Genomic DNA, 16995 nt, shown 5'->3' on the forward strand with positions numbered 1-16995 from the left:
ACACGAGGAGCTGTGGTCAGAGTCTGGCAGTGGTCGCTCCGGCGTTCTGACCACATCATGGGGTTTCTGTGAACCCTCTGCCTGGGTCTAGGAAGGCCTTCAAAGAGAAGAGTTCTATGGCGTAGTCAGGAGGCATTAGAATTCCAACGTGAAAGCACATCCTAACCTGTGGTTGTGAAAACTCTGGAAATCTCCAAGTTCTTCTCTAGGTTAATCCTTCACCCAGTCAAGGGTACCTCAAGCCCTGCCCCAGGGGAGACCCTATTTTGGGGGAGATCTCAGCTGTGATCCTCCACCATCTGGGGCCCTCGTGTCTGGTCATGCATGCCTTTTGTTCTAGAGAAGAAAGGAGGAAGAAGTATATGATGCAGCCTTGCTCTCCAGGCCTATGGGGTGGAAGCCGTGTCTCGGCTCTCTCGACCTGGGGGCCCACAGGGGCTCTAGGGGCCTCTCTGCCCTTATAGATCGACCTTGTCCAGTTACCTCCGGTCACAGCAGGCCGGGGTGAGACAGGCTGGCTGAGCCAGACCCCGTCCAGCTCGGTTTCTGCCGGACTCCCTGAGGTCTCTGAGCGTTTCAGAGTCCCGCCTCCTCGGGAACAAACGCCCAGTGCCCCCAGGACTTGAGAGCCTGATCAGCAGGCCTGTCTGCATCAGCCCCCGCTGGACCGTGAGCTGGTGGGGGACCAGGACCACGGTCCAAGCTCGTGTGCTCAGGACGCCATCTGCTTTGGGTGCAGGGTGTGTGGACACCCCGCGAGCTCTAGGGCGATAGAACTGTTCTCTAGAATTGCTATTTTCTAGAGTATACACTTTCGTGTTACTAAATAACTTCCTGATTGAATACCTGTCCATTTGTGCTGGGGTTTCTGCAAGGGTATTTCAGATGGTGGCCCCCTGAAGACATGCGAGAGCTTCACTCGATAACCTAGGTATTGACTCTAAGGACAGAAGTTTGTGTTCAAAAAGATGCCAGTCTGCTTCCTAGCCCCAAATCCATTATGACAGGATTTGCTGAGAATTTTACCCGAAGGGCTGTCCTAGCCTAGAGCCCTTCAAGACGATTAAGTTGCTGAAGTTCTAATAAGACTTTCTAACAAGTCAGATGCCCATAAAGAAACCCAAGACCCCGCAATATGCAGCATGATTTTCAGAAGAGGAAGCATCCCTCATCTCTTCAGTTGGCAGCAAAGAGGTGGACACTTTTCCTCTGACGTGTTATTCTATATTTTTGAAGGCGGGGAGGCATTCAGTGATGGGAGCCTGTGCTCTCCCCACGCCATCCCCTCCTTTGGGGCTCCCCTCTCCCCGACTCCACACTGACGTTTCCTCTCGAGCCTGAATTAAGCTCTCCCTTGTGGTCTCTTGATAATTGCTAGCACAAAATGCTTTCCATTCACCTCTGGTCTGTGTCTCACAGGATGACCACTCTAGGGGTCCTTAGCCCAGTGCCATGCAAATAAGGCACCCCAACACAGGGCCGATGAAGTAATCAGTAAAGCTTCCCAGCCTGCTGCGTTCAGATGGGGGGCTGAAAGGCCCCACTCATTTAGGGTTTGCACGTAGAGAGTTGTACTTTTCACTGCTCTTGGCTTCCGGTCCCCTCCATGGCTAGTAGGAGGGTGGGAGGTTGTGAAGGATACTAGTGTGATGGAGGTTAGGAAGACTATTGTGAGGGGAACCAGTGTGAGGGCACCAGTGTGAGGGGTACTGGTTGAGGGGTGCTAGTGCTAAATCCTATTGTGAGAGGTAGTGAGGTCAGGGGTACTGCAGTGAAGGACACTAGTGTGAGGTATGATCGTGTGTGCCGGAACCAGTGTGAGGGGCACACATGTGAGGGATACTAGTGTGAGTGGTCTCAGTAATCACAGTTCATTCTCTGGTATCAATTGTCCAGTCGGAGTCATAAAATCAGCCAATGGCCGTTTTCGGATGTGTATTCGTAAAAGGAAGGATATTTCTCAGTCTCTGCCTTTGTATCCCTTGCTACAGAAAATCTCAATGTTTTCATGCATATACGAACAGGTCTAATGCAGTTCCTTTTATGGGTAACTTTTCATCTTAGGTCAATTCTGTTTGTTTTTTCTCTTTTCTCTGCTTTTCTTGGAAGAAATGCATAGATTTATGTATTTTGGAACAACCATAGAATAACATACTTCCAATGAAACTCGTGTTCACCAACTATTTACATCTGGTAGAATCATTTTTTTGTGATCCCGTCTTAAGATTATTAGTACGAATTGCTTTTATAAGATTTTACATAGTTTGCCAATTACTGCCTTCAACAACAGTCCGTCGGGCCTGTCCCTAAGTAATATTTCAAGGAGAGAAGGATGCTGAGGAAGACGGTGGGAGACCCAGGTGGGGTGTTCATTGTAGGGCCTGCCACGCTCTGGACCCTCCTTCCTGGGAGGGGTCTCGCCAGCTGTTTGCTCACCGCGTGGCCACCACCACTGCAGGAGACCCTCTGGAATCGCCTGGTTTCACGCGGAAGCCTCAGCTTTGAAAACCCAGGACTGGTGTTAAAGGTGATCGTGTAATCCACTTGATGAGAGTTTCCTGAATTTCACCGACTGGGGCTCTGGCAGCTGGGCAGCTTCCGGGAAGCGGCATCCAGGGGGGCGGATACGATGCGAGTGAGCGCGCCTGGTCTGGCCTCTTTGGGACATTCGGTAACAACTTGGCAAAGAGTTTCTTAACATGCATCTCACAGCCAGGAGCCTCCTCCAGAGCCGGTCCAGATGCAGGAATAGATGAGTAATTAGGTGGCTTGGAGGCAGAGGGGCAAAGCTGACTCTGGAGGCGTGAGTAATGAGGGGGATTAGGAAAGGACCGCATCATACGCGGGGATTCGGTAGAGTCCGTGTCACAGGTGGTAAAAGGCAGCTGAATGAAGATTGATCTGCGCGGCCCAGCCTTGCGTGCAGGGCCCACGTTCTGTGGCCCTCACCCTGAGCACATCTCCCGCACCGTCGCCTAGGTGTTCTCACTCACGCTGCCGGATTCTTAGCTGAAGTGCTCGGCGGCTCACACTGCACCCGTGAAGTGAGTGTATGAACGATTCCATGTCCTGTCGCACTTGAAACTAGTGTGAAACCTCCTGGCACGGAGGAGGGTCTGTAGCAAGCGCCCTACCTGTGCCTGGGCTCCGGCCTCACCGGGGGCGTCTCCCTGGGGGCTGAGTGTCTCCTCTGTGCTCCCTGAGTGACTCAGGGGTTTCCGATGGTTCGTTAGGTGGAATCAGTGTCTGTGTTTATGGGATCAAGCTGGGGAAGCACGTACACGTGAGTGAGTGGCTATCACTTTACAGACATAAGGTACAAGGAGGTAGAACATCGCTACCTAAAAGGAAACCATTAGCCCCAGGAAACTGACACGGCAGCACACGGAAAATTCCTCTCCCTTCTCACCCTCCCTGTCTCCCTCTCACCCCTTCCCCCAGTCACCTCCATCCTCCCAGCCCATCTCAGCCCCGGCCTCGTCCTCTGAGAAGGCTCAGCCTCCTTGGACTGGGTGTGACTGGACCATCACTTTGTGCCTTCACTGTGCCCTTCCCCTCCCCTGCATCACACATCACAGCTGTAATTCTGCATTTGTCTGTGTGAATACGGTTGTTTTCTGGCTCTCCCACCGGACGGCGAACTCTATGAAGACATGGGCTCTGCCTACTTGTTTGCTTTACGTCCCCGTACTGAGTGAGCACAGGGCCTGGCAATTGGGGGCTGCTCACTAAATGTCTGTTGGATGGATAGGTGGATGGATGGATGAATAGGTAGTAGGTAAATGGATGGATGAATGGGTGGGGGGATGGGGGGATGGATGGATAGGTGGATGGATGCATGCATGAACGGGTGGATAGATGAATACATGGCTGGATGGGTGGATGGATGATTGAAAATGAATGAAGAGGAGACCATTCTACGATGACTTTCTCAACACATCACTAAATGTACTTCTCTTTTCCTCTGTGCAGCTCAAGCACACCAGGTTCTCAGGGGCTTTCTTTGAAACCTTGACAGAGAGTCTATCTGGCTTTTGCACATGGTTCCCAGAAGAAGCCTGTAAATTGTGCGCTGCCTCCTGTTTACAGACGGGAACACTGAGAGTGAGCGTGACCTGCCCACAGTCACGTCCGGGCTTCTGTCCACGCCCTTCACACCCACGGCCATACCCACTCCCCAGCGCCCGGCCACGGGAAGGTGCCCACGCTGACAGGGCAGTTGTGGTGGGGGGTGGGGGCGGCGGTGGGGTCTGGGCAGCGTCTGGAATCCTCAGTGTCTGTGTCCTGCCTGACGCTGAAGGCCTGTTGGAGGGCTTGGTTGTCCCACTGGAATGTTCTCCCTGCTCCTCACACCCTGTGAAAGCGTCCCCCTTCTGGCCTCCTCTCTGCAGCAGATCCGTGGAGGATGGGTTTAGCAAGACTGCCGGTCTCTCATTGTCCTAGAATCCTCCCCAGGGATTTAGCTGAGAAGCTGCGTGCCTGGCTGTTGCTCCCTCTGTAGCCTGGTAATAAACAGCGACTTTATTTCTTGGGCCTGTCATGACCCACTTAGACTTTGCAAAATGCTTTGAGAACCAATCTTTACCCAGACCCCTAGATATATTTCTGTGTTCTTTGATGGCATTTTTCCAGAAGTGAGCAGAAATTTATGAGCGTGTCTGTAGAAAATGGAACTTCCAGAGGTTGCTAGCCAAATGAAGCTGCCAGTGACCATGCAAGGACTCGGTGGTGGGCGCATAGTCAGAACCCAGCTGGGACTGACGTAACTGTGGGTTCACAGGCAGGGCCACCATCTTCCTCCCAAAGACAGCCCCGGCAGTGCGGCCCTGAGGAAGGCGTGCTTTTGCTGGGCCCCCGGGATAATAATACACCTCCTACTTGTGTGAAATAAACTAGGCATAAGGACCGAGATTAATGATATGCCCAGTCTCGGCGTAATCACTAAAATTAGCAGAAGCAAGGTGCATAATGCAAGTAGTAAAAGTCCTTTTTTCTGGTGCCCCTGAGGTGAACTGAATGGTCCGGTTAATGAATAATGCCAAGCCTGTTAATGAGAACAAGGATGCTTAAATGGGGAGGCTGGAGGTTGTCTGCTAAGTATTACCCCTCACTTGCGGATGAATGGCGTTTGGGGGTAAATGTGAGAAACGGCTCTCTGCCTCCTTCTTTCTTGTCCTCCTTCCTCTCTCTCTGTTACTTCACTGGGCATTTTACAAAGCGTGATCGGCATCGAGGGACTTAGAAAAATATAACTCTCAACAGAAAATAAGAACGGCGACATCACCTAGAACACGCCGTAGGCCCAAGGTCCCACGTGGAAGGGGAGGTGGCCTCATTTCTTTTCTCTGCAGTGGCCGCAGGCACCTGGCACAGGTACAGACAGAGTCGACGCGCCCAACTGCGCCGGCTGGGCGCTTCCTTCATCTGGGCTTGGTGTCTCCGTCAGTTGCATGGCAGATCATCAAAATCAATTCCTTGCTGATGTTTGCGGCAGCCAAGTGGGTCAGCTAGCGAATGACAGACACCATTCACAGCAAGGTGGTTGTTATGTTACATGTACGATTTTGTAGGAATTTAACACCAACCAAAATAACAGGGCTTCCCTGGCAGCGCAGTGGTTAAGAATCTGCCTGCCAAGGCAGGGGACATGGGTTCGAGCCCTGGCCCGGGAAGATCCCACATGCCGCGGAGCAACTAAGCCCATGTGCCACAACTACTGAGCCTGTGCTCGAGAGGCTCTGGGCCACAACTGCTGAGCCCGCGTGCCACAACTACTGAAGCCTGTGCGCCTAGAGCCCATGCTCTGCAACAAGAGAAGCCACTGCAATGAGAAGCCCGCTCACCGCAACGAAGAGTAGACCCCACTCGCTGCAACTAGAGAAAGCCCGTGCATAGCAACGAAGACCCAATGCGGTCAAAAATAAATAAATAAATAAATAAATTTATAAAAACAAACCAACTCCTAACCAAGAACACAATTTTCCTGCGTTAGTTTTACTAACTCTCCTGATGCAGCATCCTCTCGAGTGCTATAGAACCCAGCCCTGAGTCTGTCTTCAGAGGAGATGACCGTCTTCCCAAAGCAGCATCCATACCCATGCCCAGCAGGACAGGTGCATTCCCAGCTGTTTCACGGAAAGCTTCCAGCTTCCTTCCACCGTCCTCCCCTCCCTTGTTGTCTTGGCCCCTGAACAACTGTGTCAGAGTCACATCTGTCAAGTGGCCTTTGTTGCTCTCATCTGTCTTTCCTTCCCTCATCCCTGCTCTCCTTCCACATGGGAAGCAGCTGGGGCAGGTGGAGGTGGGGGGCCAGTTTCAACAGCGCACGGGCTGTCCTCCTGGCCTGTCTGTAGGGCCAATGCGACCAAAAGTGCAAAGCTTAGTATGAACTTTGAAATCTGCTCCACAGAACGGGAGATTTTTTAAGATTACATTTTAGTTTTCGTAATTACCTTCCAAATCTATAGAAAGCGAATCAAGAGGATATCACAAATCTTTATATTTTTCTTTCAATTCTCTCCAATCTTAATAACATCTTTGATGGGGGCAATGCCATCTTACTTGTACTTCATTTATTCTAAAATAGATATTTTTCACATTTGGCAGTTTAAAAATCAGATGCGTCTGACCATCCATGGCACCTTGTAATGACAACCGGCTGCATTTTTCTTCCTAGTGATGCACAAGATATTGGTGTATCTTGTAACGGATGAGGTCCTACGTTTAATTTAAAATATTTTTATGGATGTGCCGTCTCGTGTCCCTGGGGACAAAGTTGGTTCCTGCCACTCCACCCTGCCCTGAGCTCCTGGTGCCACCTTCCCGGGACAGGGACAGGGCAGTGGCACAGAGCAGCCTGATCTGTAATTCCTGAGGCTCACGGTCAGGGACAGGTAAAACACCACCGTCCTGATTTGCTAGGATTCAGTATTTTTCTGCAGTGTGTGTGTGTGAGAGAGAGATTTTGGGGTCGATGGTGAGTGAGTAGATATAAAATTCTTTTTTGGAAGCCGAACAGGTTTATCTTTTAATTTTATACTCCGTTTGCTATTTTGAACAGATTCTGGTAATTTCTGGCTTTAGTGCACTGGACGCCTTCCCCCTCCCTCCCTCCTCCCGCTTCACTTCTTGTCTCTCCCGTCCTCCCCCTCTCTTCCTGGCTCTTTGCCTGCATCAGCTGCGCTGTCGCTTCTTCTTAAGCTCACTGCCCAAAACAGCTCTCTCCTGCCCCTATTTGGTCAGAATAAAATGTGCGTCTTCTTGGTGTTTGATTTGGAAATCTGACTGAAGCTCTTAGCTGTTTCCCCTTGAAGTTCAGCTGCCTTTGCTGCTGGGTTGTTGTCCGAGAAGCTCTTGCAGGCACCCTGACTTCCTGTCTCCTTCGAGAGTCACAGCCACTTGTCACGCAGGGTCCTTGCTCCTTGGGCACTAGGCTCCGACTTACAAAAGGAACTTCAGCCCCAGTTCTTTTGGGAGCTCCCTGGGCAGTCATCTTGGGCCAGTATTTCCCTTGAGGGGTGTGGTAAATGAACACTACCTGGACCCTTGCAAGCCCTCCCGGCTGTGTCCTGCCCCTAAATCCCCTTCCTTAGCTGGGGTGGACAGTGAAGGCAGCAAAGAGCCAGGTCCTATTTCTGCTAAAGTAGCAGAGAGTAAGCCAGGGCAGAAGAATGCACCCCGGTGAGTTCTAGGGGCTCTCATGTTAGCAGCTGAGAGAGCTCGTCCTTGGTTGAGTTGGCGGTGGACCAAAGGCCCACCCGAGATCCCGTCTGGCCCCGTGGACATCTGGGCGCCCAGTGACTGGCACAGCGGGCCCACCTGTCTTCAGCTGTCCTGGCTTCTCTCGGTAGAGAAGAAGCCCACCGCACCTTTCAGGAAGGCACTCCCGCCCACCAGGTGAGGCAGAGGACCAGGGGGGAGGGCTCCTCGGCCCGCAGGGTACATGTGGGAGACGGGGTTGGGGTCTCCGCTTCCCCACGACGGGCAGATTCTGCCCCCAGCTCGGCGGGAGTCCCTGCACACATAACTGCATTCGGTACTGTACTGAACGCAGCACCGTGTTCTCCCAGCGTTGATTTCTGACCGATTGGCCGCTGGTGGTTTGCCTGCAGACCCCCTAGTGTGCATCGACTGGCGTAACTGCTTGCACAGGCCTGCAGAGGAAGCTGGCAACCTGTGTCCAGGTTTACTTTTAGAACCATTACTGGCGATGACAAGTTGACCTAAAATTTCAGCCTGGTTGAAGGTGGTCAGGTCTGCTCCTGGGCCACCCCACCGGGCCAGGCAGCTTCGGTGGAGGCAGGCTACCACGGTGTGGCACGACTAGTGATTGGATCTGCCGGCCTTGCCTCTCAACACGCCTCCTCCTACGTGTGTGGACACTGCTTCTGTGCTTGGTCCTACTTACAGAGAAAACCACTTTTAGGGATGTGGCTGCCGTCCTGCTTCTGGGCCTTAATTTTATGTAGGTGGAATATTAGAGTTTGGGATTCATTGGGGGAAATCTTGTATTTTGCAACAGAAGGAAAAATGTGAGGTTAAATCACAGTAAAAAGATTTGGAAGAATTTCAGCTCCATAAAAGGGGCGTCTGCTTTCCATTCCCAGGAGAAAGAGGCTTCCTTTCTCTTCAGAATATTCAAAATCAGAAAGCATTAGAGTTGGGGGCTTCCCTGGTGGCGCAGTGGTTGGGAGTCCGCCTGCCAATGCAGGGGACACAGTTTTGCTCCCTGGTCCGGGAGGAGCCTGGGAGCCACGCCTGCCGCGCCTGCGCTCTGGAGCCCGCGGGCCACGGCTACTGAGCCCGCGGGCCACGGCTGCTGGGGCCCGCATGCCTGGAGCCCGTGCTCCGCGGCCGGGGAGACCACCGCAGTGAGAGGCCCACACGCGGCAGCCGGGACCCAACCCAAAATAAAAACATATATAAATAAATAAATACAATAAAATAAAATAGAAAAGAAAGCATTAGAGTTGTAATTTTGATTTTACCTCTTTTCTTACTGTTGTTTTTTCTCCAGCACCAGCTGGAGGATTTCTACTACTAGTATTTTGTTCGAGACGTAATTTCTCCTATTACTTAAAAGATTATTAAATAATGTTTAAAAAATCTAAAGGTAAAATACATTCACTCTTAGGTAATGGTTTACATGACACATTTTTTTGGAACTGGATACTGCTCTTTTTACTAAAAAATGCATAGAAACAGCTTTAAATAGAGTCTTGGCACCAGCCTTGTAAAATAGTTTACTGTGTGCACAGGATAGGAGTGCATTTTCCTTTACGTATTTCAGTGTGGTAGTTTTTCTTCCCCGGCCAAGCCGATCGCTTCTGGGTCTGTTGTTAGCAATGTCAGAAGCTGCAGGGCTGGAACCGGGGGTGGAGGGGTTTTTCCATTCTGAGTTCCGTTGCACTTCCAGCTTTTGCAAATAGATGGCACTTTTGACTCACCCAAGAACAGCCTGACCAGAGCTTCGTACAAGGAGCACTGACAATAGTCTCTGTACAAGTCACACATGTATTTGCTTCTATTCCCGGGGAGGCTGGAGAGATTAAAATTAAGCCTCTCCGAAGACAGCAGTATTGCATCTCTCTTAACTGCTAAACCCTTAAACACACAACAACCCCAGGTATGAAAATTAGCACATTTTATTATCTGTTTCTATGATTTTTATGCTGCATTGGTGCGTGGCGATCTTTGATCCGGAAAAGCGAAAGAAAATGGTGTGATGAAAGTTTGATTGGAAATAGCATTGTCTGTGGCTGTGAACGTTTTTAGTGCCTAATTTCTTACAAAAGGCCCTTGTGAATATTTTGGTTTCCTTTTCTACCATCTGCACACGTGTGTGCCGGCGCGTGCGCACGTGGGCACACACACACACAGAGGAGGTTTACAGCCCCTCACACATACACAGAGGGGAAAAAAATCCGGCTGTTGTCTTGCAAGTGTTACTTATCATATTAATTAAAATCTGGTGACACGATAACGCCACCAGCTGTGTGGGAAAGCGAGGGAAATTAACAAACGTTTGATTTGTTGTCTTGCTAATGTGACACTTATTATACAGGTCAGAGTAAAACAATACCTCAGCCAAAATATGCTAATGTGTGCGGAACTGTTGCAGTTGTCAAAACATTGGTGTTTGTTATCATGAAGCAAAATAGCACATTACCTTTAAGAGAATGAAGTGATCTTTGAATCTCACGGCATAACTAAAATTTTAAACATTAAGTTGTTGGAAGTAAACAAATGCAGGTAAAAACGTTTCCTACATAAGTTTTGAAAAAACAATATGAGAACTTGTTTTAAATAGTTTGCGCTCCAATCAAACACATTTGCTGTTTCGTGTTTAAAGTAGTTTTATTAGGGTAGGAGAGTGAATTCTATAGAACATGAGCAACTTGCAAATGCTGTCGGCGCTTTATCATCAATTAGCCAAACGCATAAAGATGGGGGTGGTTTAAAATTGGGTATGACTTACGGAGAAATAGTAAATTCACTTATTCATCATGGAGTTTATAAATGCTCCTACTAAGAATAACAGTTGAAATTTTAAAACAATAGTATAGAAGAGTATAGTACAAAAGAGTATACTTTTAAAGGAATTTGTTACTGCGACACGCCCCCCTCTTCCTCATTGGGCTCCACCCACCCCCATCCTGCAATTAAAAAAAAAAAAGCACACTTTTTTAAAACACTAGGCAAACTTTTTCCCTCCTCCATCACGTTCTGAATCAGCAGTTAGAACCTGTGTCTATATGTCCGGGCTGGGGTAGAGGGTGGAAAAAAGGAGCGATCGTTCATATCGTCCATTCCTTGGAGATCATACGCAGCATTTTGCACCTACATTCTCACAAGAACATCTGATTCTTACCTTCCTCAGCGCTTTCTCATCCCAGCACTGTACCTTTTCCTTCCTTCCTTCTTTCCGCCCCTTCCGCTGTTTGATCCTGGGTGTACGAAGTCATACATTTGTCTGGCAATCTTTGACAGCAGATTATGTAGATGCTGCCGTGAGAACACCAGTCATTGGGAACTGAATTTTGAACGAGCCATGTAGATCAAGGGTCAGTCAGGTGCTGGGGTCAGACGGGGTGGGGACCACTTCCCAGGTGGGATCATGATGGTGGGAGACCAGGAAAGGGCAGGTGCTCCCAGAACAGCCAAGCTTGTGTGCAGATTCAGAACCTCTTGCTTCCCTTAGGGCCCTATCCTTTGCAGTGCGAATACTTTCCATAAAATGGGTCTAGAAGCCACGTGAGGTGGTGTGCGGTTCCCTGCGAGGCCACCTTGAGTCTCAGCACACACTGTGGGTCTCCACCGTGATGAATACAGTTTCTAACTTGCGTCACTGTAGCTTCCTTTGGCAGGGGAAAAATTGTTTTGTATCTGTTTATCACAATATCCTGAATAATTTCATTCAAAAAGCAAAGGGTTGATAATTAAGTCAAAATGGCAATTTCCGAATGCCGAGGGCTCTGGTACGGTTTGGGCTCTAAGTTGTAACTTTAGAAATGCTTCAATAACACTTGGCTTTCGAGCTACGTATTCGAGCTCCACTGAGAGGGACCCTTGTCGCTGATTAAATCTATATAAATAAACACGTCTGCTTCTGTGGAGAGCACAGCGCGATTAGGTTCAAAATATGATACTGTGTACACATATTCTCAGCCATTAGGAGGTAATTTTCAGCTCTGTTCAAATTGACAGAGCACAGAGAGGTTAGCTCGCCAACAAAACTTCCTTTTCTCTAAATCCAGTAGCTTTAATTAAGCCTGCACGACAGATCGGTCATTTCAAAATACAAAGACGTTTAACTCTGGCAGAAAAAAAATAGTTTATCTAGCTTTGAATGGATTTTTTTTTGTGTGCTTTGAAGAGCTTGTTTTTTCCCAAACATTAAATTATTAATGAAAGAGCAAAAGCAATAAATCGGGGACAATGATAAATGTTAGAGTCGTGGCTGCCAGATACACATTGGAAGCAGAAGAAAATTTCCAGTATTCTTTAGGTTTTTTCCCTCGCGCCCTGGGAGATACATATAGATTCAGCGAGCAAGCTTTTGTGTAAACTTCCCACCTCGGGCTAACCTGGAGCAGACCCAGAACACGTTCAGTCACATTGAGGAGCACCAAATCAATAACAGAGATATCCAGAGGATGATTTGAATCTATTACATAAATGTCATCCAAACACCATTATATATATTAAAAAAAACACTTAACGTTGATGAAAAATCAAGTATGTTATTCTATTAGAGTAAGATGATTGAACTGGGAAATACAGCATTCAGGCAGCATTATTACATAGTTTCCGAGTCTGATCTCGTCAGCAGGCCCCTTGCCTACCCCCACGAGGAAGCCAAAGAAAAGAAAAACCTATTTGCAGTGGTCATGGGAGTAAGGTGAGTCCTCGGCATCATAAGACAGGCTGATCTGTCGAGGCTGTGTTAGAATTTATGAATGTATGTGAAAGCCAATGGCTGGTTAATATTATCTACTTAAAAAAAAATAATTGCAAATCACCCGGAGGACGGCTGTTGAGACTTTGGATGTCTCTCTGCTCACCTTACGCGTGTGCTTTTCTCAAGGTGCCCAGCCAGAAACCCTCGGGAATATTCCAGGGCAGGAAGTGTGCAGATTCACCTTAGAAAGGAAGGACCTGGCACGTTTTTGACCACATCTTGTGACCGGTTAACACCGTCGTGGCCGAGTGTGTGGAGCTACCAATAATAGCTGTAACCAGCATATTTGCATCATGTGTTTTACACTCTTTCTCCATCTCGAGAGGGAAAACCACCAGCCTCAGGCTGATGTATGCCCCGATCTGAAAGAATTTTGTCAACTGGAGAGAGCCCTTGCTTTTGCGCGTGTGTCTGTCTTCTTTTTTAACATTCTCCCCGTCTTGTTATTCACCCTCCCTCGGCTTTCCAGGCCCCCTCTTTGACCGAACTCAATTAATCGCAGCGAAGGCCGCCGGCTTTTAGAGCGCATTGCTCTGCACTCCACCTTGCTTTTCAGGGAGGTGTTGAGATCTGGCTACTGTACCTCCTTCTAATTACACGAATCTGTGTAATTGTGCTCACATTCATTTTAATTGTTCTTTGCATGAGACCTAAAACAGTTCCTTCTCATGACACAGCGGATTGTGTTGTGGTTTCCAATCTGCCTAAAGACTTGGGAAAACTATGATGTGAAAATGGACACTGTCCCAAGCTCTGGTCCTTGCCGTGGTAGCCGTTCACCCCACAGGGCAGCTACACGCTGCAGTGCCTGGAGCTACAGTGTGCTAGTTCGCTTTGATCCCGTTTAAAACTGTATAGAACAGACGAGCAGGTCACACAAGCCTGCTTTGGTGGAAACACGCCTCTTGTATAATTGAGAAACGTGTAATTCTGTCGTTCCCTTACCCAGAAGTGAGATAAGGAAACATTTCTGACTTCCTAAATGTTAACTTTTGCTATTCCGTCTGCCTTGGTAACTGCCTAGCCCTGAACTAACCTCCCTGTGTTTCAACGGTAGTTAAAATAAGCATTATCCCGGTCGCCCTGCTCCTGTGCCGTGGCAATGTGGCATTAATATTTATTTCCTCTAATTCTCCACAAATACTGGGGAGGGTGTGGTGTAAAGAAAAGAAATTCAAAATATACCATTTGGATTTTAAAGACAGTTTTTGAAAAAGAGCAATTTCCATATATCAACACTTTTTGGTGTGATCCATGAAACATTTTGATATGATTTAGCAAAAACAGTTTTTGCATCAGGAACGTTCTAGCTACCTCATCTGCATATGTAAAGAATGCAAAATGGAATCACATTAGGTATAAATTCAATGCAAAAAAAAGAGGCACTTCCGTTAATGCAACATTACGGTAGGAAATTCAAATGCCCCAAAGTCATAAAAGCCAGCGTTCCGGTTCTCACAGTAATTACAGCTGGGTGGCTCTGCATGGTTGGCATTGTGTGTGTGCTGTGAGGTTTCCACCTTGAGAGGGAAGCTTTGGCTCCACGCTCAGCCCAACAATCGCAGGAAGGAAGGACTGGGGACAATGAATAAATTGCAAAACGTGATTTTTCTCGGTTGAATCACAGTTTGTATTTCCAAACTGAAACTGTGGGTAGATGGATCTTTCCTTATTAGAAGAAATGCCCGTTATGACACTGGGTAGAATACAAGCCACAGGACAAAATGGACGAGTCCCTCTCTGTCCAGGAGAAAACGCAGACTCTGGTTGGGGTGTGATGCCTGGCCTTGAGTCTCTGTCCAAACCGAGAGAATGTTGTGATTCTCCGGTAAGGTCCTTGCGGAAGGCTGTTGCCTTGTTAATAGATGGTTTGTAAACAGGTTCACCAGGCCCCCTGAGGTCACGCGTCGCCTACAGCACAGCCCCTTTGGGTGCTGTCCCCGCCCTAGAATCGAAACTTATGAGACGCTCAGGTGGGCTGGAGCAGTGGACCGTTAGGACGATCTGTGCCATCTCATGTGGTCTTCATCCTACTCACGTTTCCATTTCAAACCTGGGGAAACTGAGACCTGGGGGCTGTGGAACGTTTCGGGGACATTATCCAGGCGGCCAGGATTTGATCTCGGGGCTATCACGTCTCCTTTGTGCTACAAGATTCTTCCTCCCTTTCCTCCCCCTCCCCCCTCCTCTCCCATCCTCCTCCTCCTCATACATTCAGACGGGGCTTTTTGAAAACATCATAAAAGGCTTCCTGCTCCAACTCCGTGGTAACTAGAAGGTATTGTTACTCTCATTTTTGACTTATCCAAGATCACGGCTGAACCAGCCTTGAATGTCTGAGTTCTGACTCTAAATTCCTCCTGCTTTCAGCCTCCTGCTTGCAGGTGACCAATGGTACCTTTGGTTTGCAGAGGTGCGATCTGGAAGGCTCACGGCAGATTCGGGTGGGAGCAAGGGTAAGGGAACTGTGGCATTTAAACACCTGTCTCACGTGGACTGGAGCCCAGCTGCTCAGAAGGGACCTCGTCACCGTTCTGGAGAATTCCATCTTCTTTTACAACTTCTCCGAGGTGCCGAGAGGGAAAGGCCTGCCCGCCCACATCAGGGAGAAGCTAGGGGCCCCTGGAGCTTGCAGGTGATTGAAACCCTCCAGAGAGCCCAGCAACCTCAGGTTCGGATGCTCGGACGGTTCTTTCCCTGGAGGGAAACCACGCTCCCCACTAGCAGGTTAAGGGCAGGTGGGGATCCAGAGGCTGATGCCAGCAGACCCTCATGCTGCCCGGTGAACTGCTTGCAGCTCCCGCTGAGCCGAGCTGCCGCCTACCGGAATCCTGGCCTCTCTCCCCACTTCCCCTGCATCCTGGCCGTTCTAGCCCACTCAGCCCTCCACACCGACTCCTGGTTCTGTGCTCAGTTCCGAGGGGCGTGGGGAACGCCTGCCGCCAGTGCGTGCAGGGTTACTCTCTCGGATTCTTCACGGTGCCGGATTGCACGAGCAGACGTCCCTTTGCTGACTCCAACCACCGGGCACAGCATCTTGGCTGCATTTTTACGTTGGCAGAGACTCACTTCTGGGTGGAAGAGGATGGAGTCGAGGGTCAGAAAACCCTCATCTTCTCCAAAACCAGCAGTCAACGAGCCACAAGACCCTGATACCCTCCCTCGTGCTGGGCTTCTAAACACGGAGCCCGAAGGCCACCTCCTTCACCTCAGGGCCCACGTAACCTCTGCTACCTCTGCAGCCACTAAAAAACGTTTTAAAAAGTGTGTGCAGCTCAGGGGAGCCGAGGAAAGACCAGCATCCCTGCATGACCCTGAGTGAGCAGGTAACCTCTCCCTGCACCTGGTCTCCAGCGGAAGAGGACACAGGGAGACGGAGACCAGAGATCTCTCTGAGGAGCCACCCAGATGGGTGTCCTTTGTGGAGGGATTCAGGCCTCTGATGGGGTGAGGCAAAATCATGGGGAAGCTGTGGGAATTGGGGGTGTGAATAACGGACGTGTAAAGTCAGTTGGTCAGGGTGACATCCGAGAAGCACAGGGGGGCTTAGAGGCAGGCTGGTGTTTACAAAGCGAGCCTTTCATTCCTTCTCTGCCTTCCACCTTCCGGGGAAGCCACGAAGATACGGACATCCCACTCCATCCCATCCCACCCCTGGAAGAGACGCTATATGAGCATTTTTGTGTTCTTTGGTTTTAAAAATTATCATGCCAAAAAGTTAGGTATTTTCCCCCCCTCTTGGTGTACAGTGCTATGAATTTTGATACAGGTGTGGATCCCCATAACCACCAGCATAGCCAGGATGTAGGACCATTCCACTCCTCCAGACTCCCTCATGCTGGCCTCGGCAGTCACACCGATAGCATCCAGTGTCCCAGTGGTCCCGGGATGTGGGACTTTCAGCGCTGAAACTGGGAAAGTTCCAGGGGAAGCAAGACAGGTGGTCACCCTACCACATCACCCCTGACTCTGGGAAGCACTGGTCTGTTTTCCTTCGTTAGTGATTTTTGGAGAAGTTAAAATAAATTGGCTCGTCCAGTAACCTCTGGGGCTGTGTCTCTCAGAGTAGAGCCTCTGAGCTTCATCCAAGTTGCCCTGTCCCTTGGCGGGTGGCTCTCTGACCACGGACAGTATTATTCCCTGGTGTGGATGCACCGCAGTTTGGTTGTCCACTCACCTGCTGAAGGACATGTGGATCGTTTCCAGCGTTTGGGTTTCACGGGTACAGCTGCTCAGAACACGAGTGCAGGGGGACGTGAGCGTTTGTTCTCGGGCGTCACATGGGAAGCGTGCTCAGCTTCCTAAGATCGGCCGCACCAGCCCTCTTTCCCACCAGCCCTGCAGCAGCGTCCGGAGGCTCTGTTCCTGTGCTTTAAGCCCAAGGGGCCGCATAGCGCTCCTTCCTTCGGTGGCGCTCAGCTTGGGGCCACTGCCCCCGGGACACGGCTGTTGCGGTTGTCACGACTTGGACCGTGCTCCCGGCACCTTGCAGGTAGAGGCCTGGGGTGCTGCTGAAACCCTGCAGCGCACAGGAC

This window comes from Mesoplodon mirus, assembly GCF_964341445.2.
Source record: "Mesoplodon mirus genome assembly, chromosome: 17".
NCBI lineage: Eukaryota > Metazoa > Chordata > Mammalia > Artiodactyla > Ziphiidae > Mesoplodon > Mesoplodon mirus.